General features: G+C 35.4%; 2 long non-coding RNA genes and 1 pseudogene across 5 annotated transcripts; 1 reads left to right on the top strand and 2 right to left on the bottom strand.

Moving 5' to 3' along the window:
* Positions 1 to 3,918: 3,918 nt before the first annotated feature.
* LOC131146230 (uncharacterized) lies at positions 3,919 to 5,687 on the bottom strand. 3 transcript variants are annotated; one of them, XR_009134281.1, is made up of 3 exons: positions 5,371 to 5,687; positions 4,472 to 5,151; positions 3,919 to 4,148 (listed from the first exon to the last, which is right to left on the bottom strand). It is a non-coding gene; the product is annotated as an uncharacterized LOC131146230 (long non-coding RNA). The 3 variants fall into 3 exon arrangements; XR_009134279.1 differs by having other exon boundaries at positions 5,247 to 5,488; XR_009134280.1 differs by having other exon boundaries at positions 3,919 to 5,151; positions 5,247 to 5,687.
* LOC131146227 (cytochrome P450 704C1-like) lies at positions 5,560 to 10,033 on the top strand (annotated as a pseudogene).
* On the bottom strand, positions 7,641 to 18,726 carry LOC131146228 (uncharacterized). Of its 2 annotated transcripts, XR_009134276.1 has the most exons (6): positions 17,194 to 18,676; positions 16,833 to 16,985; positions 9,087 to 9,204; positions 8,742 to 8,892; positions 8,194 to 8,385; positions 7,641 to 8,107 (listed from the first exon to the last, which is right to left on the bottom strand). It is a non-coding gene; the product is annotated as an uncharacterized LOC131146228 (long non-coding RNA). The 2 variants fall into 2 exon arrangements; XR_009134277.1 differs by having other exon boundaries at positions 7,641 to 8,385; positions 17,194 to 18,726.
* Positions 18,727 to 18,955: the final 229 nt, after the last annotated feature.

Raw genomic sequence — 18,955 nt, 5'->3', positions numbered from 1 at the left:
TTATCACCGACAGACAGACGGACAAATGAAGAGATTCAGAGAGCTGCTAGATGAGTACTTGAGCCATTTTGTCAATGACAACCAGAAGAATGACGTGCAACTACTTGATGTGGCTCCGTTCTGTGGCAACGCCCAAAGGCGCTCAACAACCAACAAGAGCCCTATTGAGCTTGTTACAGGCCAGCTGCCGCTGTTACCTCACACAGTGGGCGAGCCCTACAGACGAAAAAAAGTCCCAAGGTGTGCATCTTCACCAGAAAATGGAGACTGAATATAGAGTTTGCCCAAGCCTATCTGGAGAAAGCTTCTAAGTAGATGAAGAAGTGGGCAGATCAGGAGAGAAAACCGTAGTTTCATGTCAGCTGCCTCAAGCCATTCAACGCCAACACCAATGACCTATGCAGAAGTCAGTCACACAGCGCCGAGTTGAAGACAGTGCAACTTGACAGACATGAAGTTGAAGAGATACTTGCAAATAGAAAGTTCATATCCTCAAGGAAGAAGCGGAAGAAGTTCCTAGTGAAGTGGATGTGCCTTGATGACAAAGAAATAAGCTGAATTTCTGCGGAAGATTTGAAGCAATTCATGGACAAAGTTGAAGTGTACCATCACCAAAAGTCTATGAGGACGTCGACTGCATAAGTGGGGGAGAATATCACGAGTTAAGCTTGTTCATGGCATTATGCTTGCCTGTGACCGCTTATCTCGTGTGCTTAGGATGGGTTTCCATCATGTAAATACTAGTGTAGGGTTATTTTCTGCTAGTAGAGTTTTTGTAAGCCAAATAAGGCAATATGACTCCTCGGTCACTTTGATGTTTCTTAGTGTCAGGATGATAATTACATAAAAACCTCTTTAGGGGAGGGTGAGTGTTCATCAATCATTGTAAAACTCACTAGCAAATGTTAACATGCTTAGCCTACTTGCCTCCCTCGCTAAGTACACCACGTCAATAGAGGATTTGTTAATGAATTACGTTTGCTTCAATGTTTACTGCTTGCTTGCCACGACTTTCATGAATTGATTACTGTTTCCGTTGCTATCTAAATGAATGTTATTGACAGTGCTTCGTGGATGAATGTTGGTAAACGATAGGCTGGCTAGTTAAACAAGAGTGCTTTAGCTAGCGCCGCACGACCCTTCACAACGGTGTGAAAATAGTCAGACTGTGACACCCGAGGATGTAGGTAATTCTATACCGAACTTCGTAAATTTCTTGTCTTATTATTTTTACTATTTTATTATTAGTTTCTGCATTACTTTAATTTCTTATATATTCAATAGTAATAGTTGTAGTATTGGTGTTTGGCACAAGTGGGGTGCCTGACACAACAAGTAGGAGTAAAGATAGTGATGGCTACCCCCAGGGTGTGGTTCAAGTGGTAATGTAGGCTGCGGGAGTGCCTCTCATGAGGTCAGGTGTTCAAACCCTCCTGGGCTCATTTTCGCCCCTGAACTCCTGAATTTACCCTCCCTTTGGGGTTGTGGGGTCAACTTCAAGAGGCGCAAGATTAGTCACGTGGATCGTAAAACGGACACGTGGATACTCGGTGCGTAATCCAAAAAAAAAAAGATAGTGATGGCTTAGTGATGTTTTTTAAAAATAAATTTTGGCATTTGAAAAAGTTATAATAATGTGGAAATAGATTTGGATAAATTATTGCCGAAAGCTAAGTTTTGACGCCTACATAATTTTTACAGTAATATGATAAATTGTACAGTGTCACACTAACTTAATGTAATATGACTTTTGAAGAAATTAAAATTGTAAGCAATTACCTTTAAATGGGGCCTACAAAAATTATTGAGAGACATTCAACATTATCTCAATGGAGCCTTTCAATGATCAAATTATTCAACATATCAAATACTAGCCATAGACAATTGAGTGATGCAATGCAATCAATGATAATGTTCATAAAATTAATTAATTATGAATTAGTGATGAATATGTTTGTATTGGTAATAATAGCGGCAGATTAAATATAAAATAGATATTTTTATATTGTATTTTTATTAAATTAATACTTTTGTTTAATTATTTTAAGCTCCGTTTGAAATTTGGAGAATGTGACACAAAGGAAAGGAAAATATAAAAAAATTTAATTTCTCATGTTTGGTTATCAATGGAGAAAAGTGAAAGAAAAAGCAGTAAAAATTATATCAAATCAATGAATAAAATCCTTAATTCAAATGGACCTAAGAGTAAAAAACACCAAAGTGAGGAGAAATTCCCTGGATATATATGGTTGAAGTTCTTGGTTCTTCTACCATACATTGCTATAACACTTTACACAGTTAAAATTATCATTATCGTAATAAACAACATATCATCTGGTTTAGAACGATCTCACAATATATATAATGCTATTTATTATGTAGAAAAGGGGATCCGTATCGTCACTTTTTTTTTCTCTTTTTTTTTTTTAAAGAATGGCGACACCTCCATTTATTTATTGATAAACCCTCACTTTTGGCGGAGGAAACCCATGGTTACAAGACAATCAAAAGGAGAAACAAAAGAAAAAATTTTAAAGCTCTCCTAAAAAAGCAACACCAACATTTATCCAAAACAGGATTACGAGACCAAGCAAAACAAAACAAAACAAGAACCTACAAAACAAATCTCACGCAACAAAATAAAGAAAAGATAAATAACATAAAGTATAAATCAAAATCAACAGAAAATCAACTAAATGTATCTCAAATAACTTTGATAAAGTATTTTTCACTTTGATCATATGGAATTATTAGGATGTAGACTTGATAGGGATATATTGACTTGACTTGGAAATCAATTTATCATGATAGGTAGTTCTAACTGCATCTAGGCTAACTAAATTAATTCATCGATTGACTCGTGTACCTAGCAGTATTGATAACATTAATTGGTGGTAGCTTATGATGTCCTTTTTATTAGTTGGGTACATCAATTATTCTTATGGATATGAACCTTTTTTATTTTACATTTTTACGTCATACTTAGTTTTTGAAAGGAAATAATTTTGTGCTTGAGAATATAGGTTTTTAATTTTAGGTTTGAATGCATATTACATATTTGAATAAAATATAATATAATATTTTCTTTTCTAAATTCACATAAATTCTAATTTAAAATCTGAAATCCGTGCTCTCAAACACTACTTTAGATAAAAATAAAATAAAATAAATTAGAGAAGGAATGAAACAAATTAGGGATGAGCGGACACCGAATTTCCTTCAAATAATTCCAATTCTTAGGCAACATCACACTTCTAAAGCAAACCGTACCATATGAATATAAATTATTCCAATTCTTTTGTTTTGTATGGATATCTAATTGTGATTTTTAAATATTTGTTAGGCAACAAGACATTAATTTGATTAATTAAATGACACAATTTTTTACTTGATAAGATCCTATTATAGAAAGCCAAATCGAGTTTGTTAGCCAAGTAAATATCTAATTTGTACTTTTATGCATTTGTTCTATCACTGGGCCAATTTGTTCTATATATATATATATATATTTCTGGAAGATATTTCTGAGTAAAATATATCTTGAAATAATTCTCGTCATTTTTTTTATGGTTGGTCAAAGACAATTAAACCTCCCATTCAGCTGCAACTTTTCCCATTGGATACAGGGCAATCTGGTCATTTGAGCTTTTCATCTTTCTTAGATATTTGCTCGTGGGCAGAGCATGATTGCATTTATGAAACCCACATCAAATGTTTGACAAAATGTGTGTGAATCAAAGATCAAGCCAAAGTAATTCAGAGAAAGGGGTAAAGACGAGAAGACTTTTGGCTCTTTGGAATTGACTAGATGGTCTAAAGTTTGTAATAAAAAAAAAGGAAAATGTAAGAATCAGGGCACGCCGTTCCAAAAAAGCCCAATTCCATGTCTATATATAATACATATAAAAATCATCGCAATACTAGGAAGAAAACCATTTTAAGTTCTTCATTCCATTGAATTGATCAACAATGGGGTTCACTGACATCTTGTTTTCAATTCTAGTCATAGTTCTAGCTGTTTTCATTACCAAAATTCTTGGCAACAGAGTGTTGCTAAAGAAGAAAAAGAGATACCATCCCATAGACGGCACTGTCTTCCATCTACTACTCAACTTCAGCAGGCTGCACCATTACCTCACTGACCTTACCTGCAAACACACAAGTTTCAGATTGCTTAACCTTTTTGGAAGCATGGTTTACACTGCAGACCCAACCAATGTTGAGCATATTCTGAAAACAAACTTTGAGAACTATGGCAAAGTAACAATGCATACGCAATCATGGTATTATGTTAGTTCCATGGTTGTAAGCTTTCCTTGGGAAAAACTCCAAAAGCCAATCCTCAACATGTGGTCACGGTCTTTTTGGCAGTGGAATAAGAAATCGGGTAATTTCTAACTTGCAGAAATTTTCCCAACAGTTTCCCTGTCTTCCTTGTTTCTCATGAAAATTCAGGAGGGAAAAGCCTTACCTTGGGTTGGGGAGCATGGATCTGGAGGCTTCATTTGGATTCATGTGGATTTGGACAGAAAACAGTATAAAATTGTACCAATTTTCTTCCAAATCCACACAATTCAAATCCAAATCTCGAAATCTAAGCTCCCAAACACTGCCTTAGTTACTTCACAAGCGTGAATGAGCCTAGAGGACTTCATTCTTTCTGAAGAAAGAACTTGTTGCAGGGATGGTACCACTATAGTATTTTGACCGATCTTCTGGGCGATGGAATCTTCACGGTGGATGGCGACAAATGGCGGCATCAGAGGAAGGTATGGAGCAATGAATTCTCCACCAAGGTACTGAGGGACTTCAGCAGTGAAGTGTTTAGAAGCAATGCAGCAAAACTTGCTCACACGCTATCCCAAGTTGCGGCCTCAAATGAAATAATAGATATCAAGTAAGAAAGTACAAACGGTAAAATTTTACATATATCTTTCAATGATATGGACTAACCACTGTAGCAGTGATCATCAACAGGATCAGTTCATGAAAGCATCCTTGCACTCTGTATTCAAGGTCATTCTTGGTGTAGAGCTGGATAGCATGTGTGGAACAAATGAAGAAGGAACCCGGTTCTCTAAAGCTTTTGATGAAGCAAGCACAATAACCCTGTACCGGTATGTCGATATCTTCTGGAAGATTAAGCGATTTCTGAATATTGGATCAGAAGCAGTGTTAAGGAATTGATGAGTTCGTGTATAAACTAATCAGAAGCAAGATGGAGCAAGAATCAAAACATGGTCCACCTGTAAATTGATTAACACTATTGAGATATTCTATGTCTCCCCCTTCGCCCATCAAAAGTTCTTGGTCTGCCACTAGATCCAAATCAAACATGAGGAAAATTTTATAAAAACACTCTGTGCTCACATGAATGGCAGATGAAACATGGGGACATTTTGTCGAGATTTCTTTAATTGAAGGAGACAAAACCAAAGTCCTTAAGAGACATAGTTCTCAGTTTTATGATTGCTGGAAAGGACACCACAGCCTCCACTCTTTCCTGGTTTGTTTACATGCTCTGCAAGCATCCACACATACAGGAAAAGATTGCACATGAAGTCAGAGAAGCAGCAGGGACAGATAATTCAACCCCTGATGAGATTGCAGCCAGCATAACTGAAGAAGCCCTCGAAAAGATGCAGTATCTCCACGCAGCTTTGGCTGAGACTCTCAGGCTCTATCCTGCAGTTCCAGTGGTAAATATATATATATATATATATATATATATATATATATATATATATATATATATATATATATATATATATATATATTCATGTTTGACAACTTACAGCTTGCACTAGGACCAACTTAATTGAAAAGCTTAAGCCTTGGGCTCAAGCATATAATAAGCATCCCTTAGGTTTTCTTATGTGGGACAAACTCACAAAAGGAATTCTCAACAAAAAATCAGTTGTGGATCAGCATTCTGGATTTTCACCATAGCTGAGCATTTCCCTATTTATGATACATATGCATCTCCCTGCAGGAATACATGGACTAAGATGCATATATATAAAAAGTATATTGTACTTTTAATACCAGATTGTTCTGTTTCTCTCACAGGAGGGGAAGCTTTGTTTTTCTGATGATACCTGGCCAGATGGATTCAGTGTGAGGAGAGGGGATGCAGTGTCATATCAACCTTATGCAATGGGTAGGATGAAGTTCTTATGGGGTGATGATGCAGAGGAATTCCAGCTGGAGAGACTAGCTTTGTTTTGTTTTAGTTGTTTGGCTAAAGTACTGAGATTTTTAAAAAATATTGTCCTAATTTTTTGGTTATTGTCTCTTTTTCTTTTTTAGCTTTGACTCTAGAAAACTCCTTGTCCTTTTTAATTTGTACTCTTTTCTTTCTCTCTTAAAAAAAAACATCTTTTGCTACAAGAAAAGTAAGCATCGAACTTCCTCGAAAAATATTTTGATCATGGAAGCCTGGTAAAGTCATAAGAAGAAGCAAAATAAAGTACAAGCTACGACTGGAGCCTTCACCAATGCCTTGCAGCAATGGGTTACTGGAAAACATGTTGGTTTGGTTAGCAAAAGCCACCTATATTGACTGTTTATGGAGAAGGGGGAAATTTATTGAGCACCACTTAAGTCACCATTCGAAGGCCACAGAAACAAAAGAGCACTTCTGTACATCTGTAGGTTTCACAAATTGTTGCATAATTGAGCTTCCAAAAGTCAAAATACTGCCAAATAGCATCCTGCCCAGGAGGCCTTCAAGTAATCTTTTGGCCAAGCTCGCGATATGGATTCTATAGGGTAGCAATTCACATGGAAAATGTCAAAAATCATCTAAAAAAATTGAAATGCCACAGGGTTTTTCCAAGAAATGAGCATCAATAGTCGTACAAATAAAACACTATCTTTTCTGAAATATAATCAGTCGCAGTCTGGATTGGTGGCGCAGACAGATTTGAAGGTTGTGGCCTAGAGCACGTAACATCTCCTATTTAAATTCACCCTCCATCAATCTTCTTCATCTCAACAAGAATAGACCACATAACTTCCCATCCATTAGCAATGAACTTCATGGATTTCCTCTTTCAGCCCATTTCTTTTGGTGTAGCAATTCTATCAATAATTGTAGCAGTCTACATAACCAAAATCCTTAGCAACAGATTGCCAGAGCAGAAAAAAAGACGACATCCAATCTGTGGCACCATCTTCCATCTACTACTCAACCTCAGGAGGCTGCACCACTACACAACAAGCCTTGCTCACAAAAACAAATCTTATAGAATGCTCAACCTTTTCCGAAGCATGGTTTACACCACGGACCCTGCAAATATTGAATATGTCCTCAAGACAAACTTCGCAAACTACGGCAAGGTATAGCAATACATATCATAACACCCTTCATCCCTTGCTTCAAAATGTCGAACATACATATTTAGCATTCAATTTCTTAGAAAAAGTTTTATTGCCTCAAGTTCTGAACAAATCAGTTAAGTTTCTTGGTTGCCATGTGGTAGGATAAGGGGAAAAAAATCCTTGGAATCTTACAATAGCTTGCCAATCCAAACCTGCAATAAGACTTGTAAATTTTCTTTTCATTTCATATGTATTCTCAGCAGTACATAAAGTATAGAGCGATTCCAATTGCAGTTAGTGACAGCAATACGACGGAATATGAAAGCTCCAATAGATTCCCATGTTTTTAAATGTCTCAACAAGAAGTCAAGAAAGTGACATTAAAAATGTAGAAATGTAAATGTTTTGTGTCAACGAACCAAATTAACATTGACTGAAAAAAAAAAAAAATCAAGATATATATGATTTCATCAAACTACTGATTATCTATACTATATATATAACTTTTTTTTTTTAAACAAACTACAAATAAGGTATGAGTTCAGTCAGTTCACATGGTTTAGCCTCAAATGTTCAATAGAGCTCATGAACTTGTTCTAGGGGTGGTACCACTACAACATTTTGAATGATCTTCTGGGTGATGGAATCTTAACGGTGGATGGGGAGAAGTGGTGACATCAGAGGAAGATATCAAACCATGAATTCTCCACCAAGATTCTGAGGGACTTCAGCAGTGTATTCCTAAGAAGCAATGCCGCAAAACTTGCGCAGATATTCTCAGAAGCTGCATCCTCAAATCAATCAATAGAGATCCAGGTACAATAAGAAGAATTCATATTTGAAAGGTATATCCACCGAAAAAACACTAACCATTCTACCGATCAACAGGACCTGTTTATGAAATCAGCTTTGGACTCCGTATTTAAGGTCGTTCTAGGTACAGAACTAGATACCATGTGTGGAACCAATGAAGAAGGTGCCCGATTCTCCAAAGCTTTTGATGAAGCAAGCACAATAACCCTATATCGATATGTTGATATCTTCTGGAAGATCAAGCGATTCCTGAACATCGGATCAGAAGCAGCCTTAAGGGATAATGTCAAAGTGATTGATGAGTTTGTGTATAAGATAATCAGAAGCAAGATTGAACAAGTGCACAAATCAAAGGATGATTCTACTGTGAGTTGATTACTTGACCCTCTTTTGTTAAAATTGAAAAAAAAAAATGAATTTCATTTATATAATGTGTATATAAATGGCAGATGAAAAGAGCAGACATTTTGTCAAGGTTTCTGGAATTGAAGGAGACAGATCCAAAGTACTTAAAAGACATAATCCTCAGTTTCATAATTGCTGGAAAAGACACAACAGCCATCACTCTTTCTTGGTTTCTTTACATGCTGTGCAAGTATACTCACATACAAGAAAAAATTGCGCGTGAAGTGAGAGAAGCCATAAGAGTGAAAGATGATGCAACTTTTGATGAGCTTGCAGCCAGCATAACTGAAGATGCCTTAGACAAAATGCAGTATCTCCATGCAGCTTTGACTGACACACTCAGGCTCTACCCTGCAGTTCCAGTGGTAAAACAAACAGACATTAACATAAATTAATGAACCTGCAATAGATGCATTAAGTCTTTATGTGCTTGTATATTTAGTGTAAGTTCCATGCTTTGTCACAGGATGGGAAGATTTGCCTCTCAGATGATACCTGGCCAGATGGACACAGTGTGAAGAGAGGGGATACCATGTTTTACCAACCTTATGCCATGGGTAGGATGAAATTCTTATGGGGTGATGATGCAGAGGAATTCCGGCCGGAGAGGTGGCTTGATGGAGATGGCATTTTTCGGCAAGAAAGTTCTTTCAAGTTCACAGCCTTCAATGTAAGGAAAAAATTACTTTTATTGAGTACCACATATTCAGAAAATATTCTGAAAAAGCATTAAGAAACAATTCATTTGATAGCTGGATGCCCAAGAAATGCATAGAAAAAAGAAACTGTAAAACTATTATTAAATGAAAAATACACCTCAATTGAGCTAAACATTTGTTTAGGCATGGTAGGGTGGAAGTAGTTGCTTTTCTCTACTCCCGGAAAGTATGGCATCCGTGGTTCAAAATTTTTATGTCCTGTTCAAGACCTTTCGTCAAAAAGGATAAAAGTGATGAAGAATATCACAAGGAACTTCTAAATCAAATTGTCGATGTCAAACAGATTTATCTTTAAGTTGACCTAAATTCTTCAGCATTTTGAGGGATGGAAAACTTACACCCATTATATGGATTGTTATGCAGGCTGGCCCAAGAACTTGCTTAGGGAAGGACTTTGCATACAGGCAAATGAAGATATTCTCAGCTGTCTTGCTAGGCGCCTTCATATTCAGGCTAAATGATGAAAGGAAGGTGGCCAATTACAAGACCAATCTTACTCTGCACATTGATGGGGGCCTCTACATCCAAGCCTCCAGGAGAATGAAAAATGGAAGTTCCATGGAGGCTTAATTGCATGTTTCTGCATAGTTTTTGAAGGGGGAATTGGGATGGGGGATGGGCTACCCCCTTTGTGTAGCTGATGGGCTTCATAATTGACCGGCATTTCATATGAAGGTTATTTTATCCGAAATAGTGTCCCTATCCATGATGAACTAAATTTGTAGAAAACTCCAAGTTTTGATTTAATTAACATGGTTTTTTTTTTAATGAACTATTGAAACATATAGTTTCATTGCAATTGCTGCATGGTAGTTGAGTAGCAGACAACTTCAAAGTGAGGAAAAGAAATGGTGTATATATGCTGTTGAAGGCTTGCTATTGTGAATTGAAGGGACTGCATGAAACATTTTTTTTTTTTGTTTAAAGTTAATATATATAAAGGGAATAAAGTAATAATGGCCAAGGGATGTAAATAGAAAGCAGAGTCATGTCAATAGTATGTGCAGTTCATGTGTACGAAATATGAACAATTTCATAATATGGAGGATAAATGATTCATAAAAACAGAACTCAGCTAACATGTTTCAAATGGCCTCAGAAATTTGCTTTGATAAAAAGGCCAAGGATGAAGTAAATTTTAGAATTCTAATAATTGGAAACAGACTGTTTACAACACTTCTGTTTTAACAAAATGCAATTTACAAAAAAGAGTCCTAGATTCTCCCCTAAGCAGGGTGAGAGAAGTTCAAGGAATGTCAAAAGAGAGAAATAAAATTTGAAATTTGATCATCATCATATTCTCCTTCACATGAAATTGGTCACACCACATAGCGTGCAAATGGATTCTATAATGAATTGTCAGCAAGATACAATAGATTGAGCCTAGTTAGTGATACAGATTATTTGCATATTTGCTGAAAACATCCAAATAGTCTACTTTAATAAGCTTTTCATGATGTTGAAAATTATTATATTGGAAAACATTTTTCAAAAATTTATTTATTTTTAATGAATGTAAAGATATAGTGCTGAAAAATGAGTGGGAAGAACAAGAGATTCTTTAATTGCCTGCAAATTCTCAAGTAGAAATTGAGCATGTCTTCTTGAATATTTGCGCCTTCACAAAATTAAATCAACAGTTTCTCTAAGGACTGAGGAGTTGCATCTATTTAAAGCAACACAATGCCCCTCTAGCATGCTATAGCCCACTGCCTATGCAATGTTTACATGTGCATGCACACGACCACCTTATAAAGTCCATGTGGGCTACCTATGGACGACAGTAGGCCCATACATTACAAGGTGCTTGAGATGCATAGTTATAAACACATATTCAAGTTGCTTTTCAATGTGGATGTGGGGCAACCATTTTGTATCTATCTCTCAAAGGCACTGAATATTTGAAAATGATCCAACACTTTCCCACCAATTTAAAAAAGCACATGAGAAAATTCGTATAAATCTTCAAGGAATTTTGCTCATTTTGGTATCTTACAACACTAATAAAAAAGGCTTTAAGGTGACACATCTAGCAGTGCCCTTTGTGGGAAAAAAACTGATTTTTCATGGAAGGTTTCACAATTAAAAATTGGCACTATTGAAAAGATCCATAAATCTTCTTTACAACACATCAAATGATGTGCAATTTGGAGCTTATTGCAGAGACTTATGCCTACAACAACAACAAACAAAACCAAGCCTTAGTCCCACTAAGTGGGGTCAGTTATATAAATCATTTTCCGCCAATTTATGCGATCATGGACCATTTTTTTTTATAAATTCAAGGATATTAAATCCTTACACACTATCTCCTCCCAAGTTATTTTAGGTCTACCTCTACCCCTTCTACTGCCCCCCACAGTAACTAAGTCACTCTTCCTCACAGGTACACTATAAGGCCTACGTTACAAGTGTCCATACCATGTGAGTCGTCCCTCCCTTATCTTATTTTCTATAGATGTTACACCTAACTTACCACGAATATGTTCATTCCTTAATTTATCTTTCAATGTTATACCACTCATTCATCTAAGCATCCTCATCTTGGCAATTTTTACTTTTTGGATATTATGTTTCTTTGTTGCCCAACATTCTGATCCATATAGCATAGCTAGTCTTATAGCTGTCCTATAAAACTTCCCTTTCAATTTTAAGGGTATTCTACGATCACATAGAATACTTGAAGCACTTCTCCATTTTACCCAACCTGCTTTAACTCTATGCATTACATCATCTTCAATTTCTCCTTCAGCTTGCATAATAGATCCAAAGTATCGAAATCTACAAGTACTATTTATTTCTTCATCATCAAGTTTAACTTTGTCTCCAATATTCCTTCTATCATTGCTAAAATTACATTTCATATATTCTGTTTTATTTCTACTTATCTTAAAGCCTCTAGATTCCAAAGCTTCTCTCCATAATTCTAACTCAGCCTCTACTTCATCCCTAGTTTCGTCAATTAATACAATATCATCTGCAAACAACATACACCATGGAACCTCCTTTTGAATACTCTTAGTCAATTGGTCCATCACTATAGCAAAAAGATAAGGACTCAAAGCAGATCCTTGATGTACACCTATGGTAATTGGAAATTCTCTAGTTTCTCCATCTATAGTCTTTACACTAGTCATTACTCCATCGTGCATATCCTTAATGACATCGGTACACCTACAACATACACCTTTTTTTCTAAAACCCACCATAGAACTTCCCTAGGTATCCTATCATATGCTTTCTCAAAGTCGATAAATATCATATGCAAGTCCCTCTTCTTTTCCCTAAACTTTTCCATTAATCTTCTTAAAAGATAAATAGCTTCTGTGGTAGATCTCACAGGCATAAAACCAAATTGATTTTCTGAGATCTTCGTTTCTAACCTTAATCTTTGTTCAACTACTCTTTCCCATAGTTTCATCGTATGACTCATAAGTTTAATTCCACGATAGTTATTACAATTTTGAATATCTCCTTTATTTTTGTATATAGGTATTAAAGTACTTTTCCTCCATTCATCTGGCATTTTCTTAGTTTTTACAATTGTATTAAATAAATTAGTTAACCATATAATTCCGTTATCACCCAAGCATTTCCAAACTTCAATTGGGATGTTATCCGGTCCAATAGTTTTCCCATTTTTCATCTTTTTAAGTGCAAACTTAACTTCGTTAACTCTAATTTTGCGAATAAATCTTATATTTTTAGTCTTTTCCTCATTTGACAATTCTAAATTTAAGTCTTCTATTTGGTTTTCGTTAAACAACTTACTAAAGTAACTTCGCCATCTTTCTTTAATATCTTCGTCCTTAACCAAGACAATATCATCCTCACTTTTTATATATTTTACATTTCCTAAGTCATTGTTCTTCCTTTCTCTAGCTTTAGCAAGTTTAAATATATCTCTTTCCCCTTCTTTTGTACCTAATCTATCATACAAACTATTAAATGATCTATATTTAGCTTCACTAACGGCCCTTTTTACATCTTTTCTTACCTCCTTATATTTTTCAAAGTTATCTATGTTTTTACATTTTTGCCACGTTTTATACCAAATTCTTTTTGTCTTTATGATTTTTTGTACATCTTTATCCCACCACCAACTTTCTTTGCTATTTGATAATCTTCCCCTTGATTCACCTAAAATCTATTTTGCTATCTTTTTAATAGAGCTAACTAATCTATTCCAAAGAGTATTTGAATCTATCCCATCCTCTAAGGTCCAATCCCCATCTTTGATCATTTTATCTTTAAATTTTATTATATTTTCTCCTTTTAGGTTCCACCATCTAGTTCTCTTACACTAGTTTATTTTATCCTTTTTCTTCCATTTTTTAATGCATATATCTAACACTAAGACTCTATATTGTGTGGTTAGACTTTCACCTGGAATAACTTTACAATCCTTGCATGATAAACGATCTACCCTCCTAGTTTAAAAAAAATCTATTTGACTTCTATTTTGTCCACTTTTAAAGGTTATTAAGTGTTCTTCTCTCTTCTTAAAGCAAGTATTCATTATACTAAAATCATATGACATAGCAAAGTCTAAGATCATCTCCCCAGACTCATTTTTGTCTCCATATCCATATCCTCTATGTATCCTCTCATAATTTTTATTATCTTTTCCAACGTGTCCATTCAGATCTCCTCCTATAAATATTTTCTCATTCCCTGGTATGCCTTGTATAATACTATCCATATCTTCCCAAAATTGTCTCTTAAGATTTTCTACTAAGCCAACTTGAGGAGCATAAGCACTAATGATATTTATTATCTCTTGTCCTAATACCATCTTGATTTTTATAATCTATCCCTTACTCTAGTTACATCCACAACGCTATCTTTTAAGTTTTTGTCTATAATAATGCCTACTCCATTCTTATGTTTTTCTTTTCCTGTGTACCAAAGTTTAAATCCTGATTTATCGATTTCTCTAGCTTTCTCCCCCACCCACTTAGTTTCTTGAAGGCAAATTATATTAATTCTTCTTCTAATCATTGTATCCACAATTTCCATGCTTTTACCCGTAAGTGTCCCTATATTCCAAGTTGCTAATCTAATCCTAATTTCCTAAACTAACGTCTTTACCTGCCCACGTCCAGAATGAAGCAGGAACCCTCGCATATTTGACACCGTACCCGGGCGCCAACATGGTGCGTCGCTTCGGGGCGACGACCTAGCCCACCCTCGCCCACTTTTCACTACACCCAGGTGGTTCAAGTGCAACGCGTCGCTCGTAGGGGACGCCCCAGCAAAAACTTATGCAGAGACTTATGCCTATTTTTCCAAAAGACATGAGAGATGCCTCATTATGTTGGACATTGAAATTTGTCGTAGTAAGTATAAAAGAATACTTGATTTCTCTTTGAATACCTATATATATGTGTGTGTGTGTGTGTGTGTGTGTGTGTGTAGACATATATATTAACAAAAATTCTTGAAAGGTTTAATGTTTATAGTCCCTATAGTGGAATGTTACAAATTAATTGAAAATCAAAGATGTTCCAGTGCAAGTAAATGAAAGCAAATGAAAAATAGTCCATATGCATTTTTGGTTGGAAGCATGAGTTATGCTCATGCATGTACCTGCATCGATATTTGTTATGCATTGGAAGTTGGAATTATTTCATGACCTCCCAAGTAAATTGGTTAAGGAATTTCATTTGGGATTTTGAATAATAAATTTTATTTGAAGGCCCATCAAAGCATTATGTGATGATTTCTTCTCTAAAAGCAACAAATGTTTAAGAAAGTTAAAAACATATAAAGTTGAGATATCTTGTCAGTAGAGAAAGGGTGCGAGATAAGAGCCAGGATGATAAGTAGACCCATTGATTAAAGTGTTGACGCCTAAATGCATAATAAGCATGTAAATTATGTCTTATAATTTATGTATATGCACATTATTGAAAATGAAAGATGATGGAAAATGATTATGGTGTTCGACATTATAGTAGAACCATTTTTATGATATGAACATAATTGAATAATTCATAGTCTTCCTCGTTATAACTTATCTAAATAAATGTTAAGCATGTGACATATCGAAGGAATTATGTTAGATATTTAACATAAAACTGCCGTGATCCACCTTAGTTATTTGTTTCTTTAAGTGCACAGTGAATGCTAATCTAAATAAAAGAAATATGTTTCTGAATGTGATCATTTGATCAATTGGGAGAATTTTGGAAATTTTTATATATGTGTGGGTGATCTTCATGATCAAAAAGGTTGTATGTATCCACATATAAATAATAAATTAAGTAGTAAGATTTATCTGGTATATTGACCAAAGTCAAGTACCTTATTTTTTGGTATGTAACATACAATGACCAAAGTCATGTATCCATAATGGTTAATGTAGAGTCTCCCAAGATACATTGGAATAATGGAGATACATTGACCAAAGTCATGGATCTCACAACCAATGTATCATTAAGGGCAACATCAAATTTAATTAAAGTACATTCACTTTGGAGGAAAGGGAAGGCATATGTATACATTTATAACTCTTTGTTGGATTGAGTCACTAATGGAATTCTATATATAGGGCTCTGGGTCCCTCTCACCACTCAACCAAGTTTGGAAGCATCTTCATCAATGCGACAAAAATGAAACTGAGTAAAGGGAGAGAGGATCAAGTAATTTTCCACATAATAAAGACTTGATCAACAAGAATAGAATGAAAGAAGAGCTAATTGCATCAAAGTTCTATTGTCTTGATGGAAAAGTCGTAAAGTATATTTTGAATTTTTTTCTTTATTGTTAGTTGATTATGGTTTACAAAATAAGTTGAAGATCCTCATGGAAATTTTCTAACCACAACTAGCAATGTAAGCAGGCCCCTCTGACTGACTTGGCCAAGCAAGCTATTCCAGCCCAACTTTGAAACTATGGGATTTGCTACACAAACACAATATTTTGAAGCGCCTTATGCATTTTTTCAGGATGAGGCCTTGTAAATCCTACAAAACAACAGCAAGATTCTTTACCAAACTAACAGTCAAATCTCTAGGCTATCTTTCTCAGCATGACAACTTTGGTGTATCATTTGGCAAGGCAGCAACTGACAATGATCTAGTAATGGAAGTCATGTAGTTAATGATGCCATAAGACTTAAATTATAACCACAATCTTAATAAAAAGCAGAATAAAAAAATTGAATATACTCGAGGTGATTGCATTTCAAAAACTGATGGCATTATTCCATTGGGTTACGTGTTGATTGCTTTAAATAAAGTAACCATATTCTCACAATGACAATGTGCAAAAGAAAGAAAATTTCACATAAATATTCCAACAAAAAGATTTCAATGACAAGATCATCCTCAAAATTCCATATATCAAGCAAATCAAGTAACCACGAAACCAATCCAAACAGGTGCTATGATACTGAGTGCAGGCAAACTGCATGCGGCAAATGCAGAACACTGTGCGTAACAACTTCTAACAATCTCATTAAAAATTATAACATAATTCAGTCACCCATCCAATACTGCAGAGTCAAACCATTAAATATATATATATATATAGGAATGAGAAAATGTTGCTAAAAATTAAAATACTGACATTCCTTGTTGAATGCATAACTTTCAGAGTAGTAAATGGAATTTCAATCCCCATGGTTGTGCCATTTGCACGAGCTCATATTTTTCAGGAGGAGCAAATGGATGCTGCCTCCTGAATGTCACTCTAACTGTACGAGAAATTTGATGCTGCCTCCTGCAATGCACAAGTGTAAATAATTGAACAGCAGAGCAAGGGGTATTGCAAACTGATGCACATGTTTCCACAGAGAACTATTTAGTTTCATGTTTTCTATCTCTCAACCAGAATTCATTTGGAGTCCATATTCATTAACACATGCATAGCATTGTATGCCATTGCATATAAAAGTGTACCAATGCCTCAAACATGACAAGGTGAGTACCTAATTACCCATTACCGATTCGGCTGGCTTTGATTTTCCTCATAGTCCATCACTCCACCAAGTTCAGAGTAGATCTCCTGGTGCCTTTGGGCCAACGTCAGCTTGCTTATAGTGTGCAACCTTCTCACAGCATGGACTAGACACATCAACAACTGTTTCTTTGTATTTGAATATAAACTCATTCTTATATTTCTCACTTCTTGCTTGCATGTGCAGTAAAGAAGTCTCAAGTTTCATTCCTAAAACCTTATAAGGAAGCACAGCCACAGTTTTAGAGTTACCAAAACTGCCAACAAACAATCCCCCCCACCCCCAGTCTCTCTCCTTTCTTATCTCATTTGTGCATGTGTGTGCTTACGCACATCTCGTAAAAATAAAAATGCAAACAAATTGACAGTCAGCATATAAATGATTTAAACAATGTTTCAGAACATAAGAAATCATGCAAAGAATGCCACAGGAATAAAAACTTTGCCAATTTTGTGAAAAAAATAATCTAAAATTTCTTAGATATTTTCTTCCAACAATACCATTTTTCTGGGCAAAGAAAGCTCGCACTTTTAAAGACACCACAAGAATCCAAACAACATCAAAGAAATTGCACATGCTTCAGATCTAAATGAATTTTAATTACAAGAGAAAAGGAAGAAATAGACAGCAAAGTAGAATTAAAATTTGTGTTACATTGAACCTCTCGAATTCAAACTTTAGATTGAAATATCTAATAAAACTGGAAAATGCAGAGCAAAGAATACATGACATCTTCAATGCCAGAACACATAGCATTATATCACCAGTCATAACTTTTTATGTCTCACACGACAAACTAACAGGTCCAACCAGGTATTAAAAGCGATTCAGGTCAATCTGATCAGACATGCTGCGTAGATATTAAAATTTGGAATTGCAAAATAAACTAAAATGGCATTCTTGACCACAAAACATCAGAAAAATAAATAAACCATTCATGAAAAACAATTGATATCACCATACTCACTCCAACAAAGTAGAAAAACAAACACCCCCAGGGTGTGGTTTTGCGGGTTGCGGGAGTGTCTTTCACGAGATCAGGTGTTTAAACCCTCTTTGGTTTGTTTCCGCCCCTGAACTCCTAAATTTACCCTCCCTTTGGAGTTGTGAGGTTAACTTCAAGAGGCGCAGGATTAGTCACGTGGACCGTAAAACGGATATCCGGTGCGTATTCCAAAAAAAAAAAACAAACCCTAAATGCTTAGACTTGGTTAGACGCATCAAATCACCAATTTGACACGCTTTGCAGACAAATCAGCCGAAGCTGAGAAAAACACCTTTTGCTGCTGTGAAACCGCTGATGAATTAGGGTTTCTGACAACAAGAACCTCGGTCTGTGGATCAATCGCCAAATCAAGTGAGAAAAATGCAACTGCTCGCAGCCTCCAAAACAATCAAGTGGATTCCAAAGATGAATGAGGGAATTGGAGATTTGGGGGTTTTTGATACGGTTTCAGGTGGAGTACCTGAAAGGACTGATTTCTGGGAATTTTGAATCCTTACAGCTGTACATTTGGCGCGAGCGGAAGTGCATGTGTGCTTTTCTTTTGGCCCTCTTCTGTTCAAAATGACGTAGTTTTGATAACCATACAATTACAAATTCGCGCACAATAAATTTACTAAAAATTTGCTAAATAATATTACTTAATTATTTAACTTGAAAGTAGCAAAAATTGCTAGTTTTTATCAATTTTTGGCTAACGTGATCCCACTTATTTTATTATATTTTATT

Source organism: Malania oleifera, chromosome 13, assembly GCF_029873635.1.
Source record: "Malania oleifera isolate guangnan ecotype guangnan chromosome 13, ASM2987363v1, whole genome shotgun sequence".
Classification (NCBI taxonomy): Eukaryota; Viridiplantae; Streptophyta; class Magnoliopsida; order Santalales; family Ximeniaceae; genus Malania; species Malania oleifera.
Note: the sequence above shows the minus strand (reverse complement) of the source record. Positions and strands in the feature narration are given on the sequence as shown.